The sequence below is a fragment of the Octopus bimaculoides genome, chromosome 1, assembly GCF_001194135.2.
Source record: "Octopus bimaculoides isolate UCB-OBI-ISO-001 chromosome 1, ASM119413v2, whole genome shotgun sequence".
NCBI classification, from domain to species: domain Eukaryota; kingdom Metazoa; phylum Mollusca; class Cephalopoda; order Octopoda; family Octopodidae; genus Octopus; species Octopus bimaculoides.
In genome coordinates, this window is record NC_068981.1 from 173771280 (window position 1) to 173777737 (window position 6458).

At 35.0% G+C, this 6458-nt stretch overlaps 1 protein-coding gene across 2 annotated transcripts in view; it reads left to right on the plus strand.

Moving 5' to 3' along the window:
• The window catches only part of LOC106867659 (uncharacterized), a 20789-nt gene that overhangs the window by 12665 nt on the left and 1666 nt on the right, over positions 1–6458 (plus strand). The window lies entirely within an intron of this gene.

A 6458-nucleotide genomic window follows, 5' to 3' on the forward strand; every position in this document is an offset into this window, starting at 1 on the left:
ACTTGGTCACCTAGATAGCGGAAGCTATCAACTACGTCTAGTTTTTCTCCTTGGAATGTGGCAGAAGTTGTTTTCTGCACATTTACACCTCTTATGTGTCCATAGCTTGCACTGGGTGCATCTTATAGATTTCCATAGCTTGCACTGGGTGCATCTTATAGAGTTCCATAGCTTGCACTGGGTGCATACCTCATTGACAAATGACAGGGACCTTCTCTTTGTGGTTGGTGACTTCAATGGACATGTTGGACAACATGCAGGGGGCTTCCATGGTGTACATGGAGGCTATGGTTTTGGTTCCCACAATGAGGAGGGAACCAGGCTGCTGGAGTTCTGCGATGCAAATAATCTTATGGTTTGCAATACTAACTTTAGGAAACCTGCCAGTCACCTAGTCACCTACCGATCTGGTAGACACAGTAGTCAAATTGACTAAATCCTTGCCAGAAAGAAGGGAAAGATGGCTGCTTATAAATGACAAAATCTTCCCAGGCAAAGAATGTACCCCACAATATAGACTAGCAGTTAGCAACTTTAGGATCAGGGCTAAATGGATGCTCAGAAGACGACCAGCATAGAGGAGAAGGGTCTGGAAGCTTAAAGATCCTGCAAATGGACAGAAATTTAGAGACGTATTACTCGAAGCTTTTGACGAAATAGAGTGGGATATAGCATCACATAATGTGGAAGACAACTGGAGGTTTCTACAGGACCACCTGCTGAGGGCCACTGATCAGATTTGTGGATGATGCAAAGTCCCCTCTTGACCCAAGGTAACATGGTGGTGGAACAATGTTGTTGACAGGACCATTAGGGAAAAGAAACCGACTTGGAAGGACTGGAAGAACAGTGGTAGCAGGGAATTGTATCAGAATGCCAAAAGGGAAGCTAAGCGACATGTTTATTTAGCCAGAGGGGAAGCAGATAAGAAAAAAATTTGCCAATGTTCTGTGCCATGAGAACCAAAGACTTGAGGTATTTCATGTTGCAAGACAGTGTGTGAGAGAGAAGCGTGATGTCATAGGAGAGAAATGTGTCCACATGGATGATGGTTCACGTGCATTAAACGAGGCTGCAAAGAGAGAGGTTTGGAGACGCTACTATGAAAGGTTGCTAACTAAAGAGAATGAATGGGAGAAAGTGAGTCTGCCAAATGCTGACCCAACAGAGGGACCAACTATCCGAATTGACAGTACCTTGGTAGATAAAGCAATTAAGAGTATAAAGACAGGGAAAGCCCCCGGCCCATCAGGAATCACTGCAGAGATGCTCAAAATATCTGCTCAATAAATTCCAAAATTTAAAAAAACGGCAGGAACTTAGTTGCTAACCCAATATATATATATATATACATTTTCAATATGTGACCGCGTGTGCATCGTTGGCAATTTTCTTTCTCTGTCTTCCTTTCTTTGGACTTTTCCTATATTTCTGATAAAGAGCTCCACTCGAAACGTGAAATTCTCTTTCTTTTCTTTCCTTTCCTGAGTGTCCAATAACACTGTACTTATTCCACATCCTTGCGTTGTTGTTTTTTTGTGTTTTTTTTTGCTTGTTCATGTTTGATGAATTTATCACTGTAAATTCCTACTCAAGAAATATTTATATTTATTATAATTTCAAGTCGAACACATGATAAACAGATAAAAATCATCTAATTGTTATAGATAAATTTCCACTATTATAAATTGCCACTCATCATTTCTTCTTAATACTCATGCCGATTATAAACTAGGCGATCAGTCAACTGTTATAAATTGGTGACCCTTGTGAAAAATATATTAAATTTGATATAGAAAATAGACGACAGTTTCATTTCACAAAATTTTATTAACGGAAATATTTGATACTGAAGGTTGAAGGAAGAAAGAATGCTGAATAAATAAAACAATAATAGTTGCAAAAAGTTTTAGTTGCACTTTCTAGCAAACTAAATTTATACTTCATTGCTGTTGAAAGCATTATTTCACTAAGTGAAAATTTTTCTTCTTAAATTTGAATACATTTGAATAGAAGAAAATATTAAAGAGTTTGAAATGTCTTATTTCGATAGAGGATATATGCAAGCTTCTGTAACAGTTTTGCCTCCCACTTGGATGGGAGATACCATTATCTGGTTTGCTCAATTAGAAGCAAGTTTTGCAGCAAACAGAAAAACAAGAGGCACAAAAATATAACATAATGTTAAGCAACTTACCACCACCTCTGAGCAATGGAATTAGAGACATTAATAGATCCTACCAAACCATTTTTGTATTCTTCTGTAAAGGAAGAGATACTAAAGAGGACTTCCAGCTCCAAGCAAAAAGAATTTGTGAAGTTGTTCAATAACGAACAACTAGGTGACAGAAAACCTACTCAACTTCGTAGAATGAAAGAACTTCTCAGAAATCAACAGATAGAAGAGTCTTATCTTAAAGAAATTTTCTTTAGCAAGTTGCCTCATAGCACTCAAACTCTACTTTCAGCGGTGAAGGAGCAAAACTCTCTCAAACAATTAGCAGATTTTGTAGATGGTATATTAGAATTATCATCTAGAGAGTCTGTTAATGCTTTACCATCCATTTCTTCAGAATTACAGAAGATGAAAGAAACTTATGAAAAGCAATTAAAATTATTAACAGACAAAATTGAAAGTCTTCAACTTGGAAGAGATAAGCGTTCTCATAACAGAAATAGTACAAGATGGCGTGGACAATCATAAAGTCCCAGAAGAAATGCTATTTGCTGGTACCATTCAAAATTTGGTGACAAATCTTATCGTTGTATTAAACCATGCTCATTTGATTTTCTAAACAAAAAAAAAGGCCGGGAAACTTCTCAACCACAGATGACTAAATCTGTGGACAACTTCATAAAAAGTTGCATATTCTTCATATTTGACTCTAACTCCAAACAAAGATTCTTAGTTGATACAAGAGCGGCTCGTCCCATTTGGCCTGCTAAACTTTTAACAGAGAAACCTAAGCCTGCTTATTTGATCCTACAAGCAGTAATCAGTCTGACATCCAAACATTTGGAGAAATTAGTTTAACTCTAGATTTACATTTAAGAAGAGAATATAAGTGGATTTTCATTGCAGCAGACTTGCCTTATCCTATATTGGGGGCAGATTTCCTTTCATATTACAATTTACTGGTGGATGTAAAGCAACAAAGATTAATAGACACCGTTACTTCATTGAACGTTCAAGGCATGAGATGCAGGAATGCGATAATTAGTCCATTATATTTTATGGCATCCTCCGAAAATTGTTATCACAGGATTTTGAAGAATTACCCTGAAATTACCAAAGCATTAGCTCCAAACACCAAATGTGTTCATTCAGTCACTCATCACATTGTAACCCATGGACTACTAAGTTTTTCCAAACCTTGTAGACTATCTCCAGAGAAATTAAAGATTGCTAAGGCTGAATTTTGTCACATGTTAGACCTTGGAATAATTCGTCCTTCTGGCAGTAACTGGTCTACACCTTTAGTTTTGATAAAGAAAAATCTCACAGACGGGCGTCCATGCAGAGATTTTAGACAGCTTAATGCGAAAATACGAGAGGAAAATATCCAATTCTCCATATCCATGACTTTGCAGCTTCGTTGAGTGGTTGTAATATCTTTTCGAAGATGGATTTAGTTAGAGCATACAATCAAATTCCTGTTGAAGAGAGTGAAATATCAAAAGCAGCAATTACAACTCCATTTGGGTTGTATGAATTCCTTCGTATGCCTTTCGGATTGAAGAATGCAGCAAATACTTTCCAGAGATTCATCGACGAAGTAACAAGAGATTTACCTTTTGTATTTGCTTACATAGATGATATTCTCATTGCTAGTCTGTCAGAAGAAGTTCATGAAAATCTCTTAAATCAAATTTTCGAAAGACTAACTAAATATGGTATAGTGATAAATCTATCAAAGTGTGTTTTTGGTGAACACAGTATATCTTTTTTTAGGTCATCTCATTGATAAAGATGGAATTCGCCCACTGCCAGACAACGTTGAAGCTATTGACAAATTTCCAGCACCAAATTCTTTATGAAAGCTTCGATAATTTTTAGGACTCATTAATTTTTACAGACGATTCATTCCCCATTGCACAGAAAATTTATTTCCTTTAACTGAATTATTAAAGAATAGGAAAAAGAAAAATGAAGCTATAACTTTAAAACACAAAGAATTACAGGCTTTTCATTGCATAAAAGAAAAACTTTGTGAAGCAACACTTTTAAACCATCCAGTTCCTGAAGCAAAATTATCATTGGTAGTTGATGCTGCCAATGTTGGAATTGGTGGAGTTTTATAACAGTTTCATTGTGGTTCTTGACAACCATTATCATTCTTTTCAAAAAATTCAAGGCACCAGAAACGAAGTACAGCTTTTTCAGCAGAGAATTGTTGGCAGCTTACTTGTCAATTAAGTACTTTAGACATCTTCTTGAAGGTAGGTCATTTACATTATTTACTGACCATAAACCATTGACACATGCACTAAGAAATTCTTCTGAAAAATATTCTCCCAGAGAAATTAGACACTTTGATTATATTTCACAGTTTACTGTGGATATACGGTATATCAAGGGTGTTGAAAATTCTGCAGCTGAAGCACTTTCTTGAATGAATGTTGATGCATTACGTTCATTAAGTACTAACAATTTAGAAGAAATGTCTAAAGATCAAACTACTGATAAAGAATTTTCTTTTTATAAAGATTCCAGTTCTACTTCTTTGAAATTCAAATTATTGCCGATTCATTTTTGTGAATCACATATTTAGTGTGATATTTCTACAGGATTTTCTAGACCATTTGCGCCTGAAAAGCATAGAAAAGTTGTTTTTTCTACCTTGCATAACTTATCTCATCTTGGTATTGGAGCTTCATTAAAATTAATATCGAGTGGATTTGTTTGGCTTGGTATGAATAAAGATATTCGTTCTTGGGTTCAGTCGTGTAGGCAGTGTCAAAAAGCAAAACTGAATCATCACATTAAAGCACTATTAGGTACTTTTGCAAATCCTGATGCCAGATTCCAACACATTCATATTGACATAGTCGGACCATTGCCTCCTGTGGAGGGTAATAGTTAATCTGTTAACGTATGGATCATTTTTCGCAATGGCCAGAAGCTTATCCAATCAAAGACACATCTGCAGTAACTATAGCAAAAACTTTATTTACCAACTGAATGTCGAGATTCGGTATACCAAATACACTGACGACAGACCGTGGAAGACAATTTGAGTCTACACTTCGCAGAGTTTAATAAATTGTTGGGAATTCATACTACTTCCTAACATCCGCAATCTAATGGCATGATAGAAAGGTTTCATAGGCAGTTGAAATCTTCATTAAGAACTTATTCTGATTCTAACAGTTGGTTAGAAGCCTTACCAGTGACATTGTTGGGAATCAGGAGTGCTGTTAAAGAAAGTTTGCAATTTTCTCCTGCTGAACTTCTGTACAGAACAACATTAACTCTACCTGGTCAAATGTTTGAAGAAACCAATTTTTTTAACAGGAATATTAACAATTATGTAACCCGACTCAAAAGATTTCTTTCTGATGTTCCTTCTTTTACAAGTAAATTACAAAATATTAAAAGTTTCATCCCTTCTGATATTAATTCTTGGACTCCTGTATTTGTACATAATGATGCCAGTCATCATTCACTGAATTATAAATACACTGAACCTTTTAAAGTTTTGTCAACTAAAGATAAAATTATAACCTTGGATATGCATAGTAAAAAGGAAATTGTCAGTTTACACAGAGTTAAAAAAAGGCTTATTTCGACCAGTCTTCATGTCATGAGAATAAAAATTTAAGCAACACATTACAAAATAACTCCAAAAGGAACTATTCCCAAAACAGCGAACTTACGGTTGAGGAAAAGATCCACAAGCCAATTTTAAAATCACCTACCAGCGGAAAGAAAACTAAAAGTGGTAGAATTGTAAATTTTCCCAAAAGACTTTCTCGGTTTCAGTATTTTCTTCTTGGATTTTTATATTTCCTGGAATTTTTTTTTTTTTTTAAATGATTTTATAATTTTTTTCCAGGGAAATTATATTGAACATTTTCATAAATTTTCCATGAACGCTATATTGTTGTAAAACCATGATGCGCAGTTATTTTCATTTGTTCAACATGTGGATACATTTGTATATTTGTATATTTGACTTGCTAAAATATTAATTCCAACTAAGGGTTGAAATATATTTGTATTACTAATATTCTTTTTTTTGCAAAATTTTAACAATTTTCCTGGTTGAGGGCTTATGTAGCAAGTCTTAATAAACCTTTGCTGGCAGTAATATGATGTCATCGTCATGCTGGCAGAATAGGTATAATTATTAGTTTCCCATTGGTTAAAATTACTGCCCATATTTGAATTCTAACTTTTGTCAAAGAGAAATCTTTCACGAAATATGCTTCTTAGAATTCAGATATCGGCAGTAATT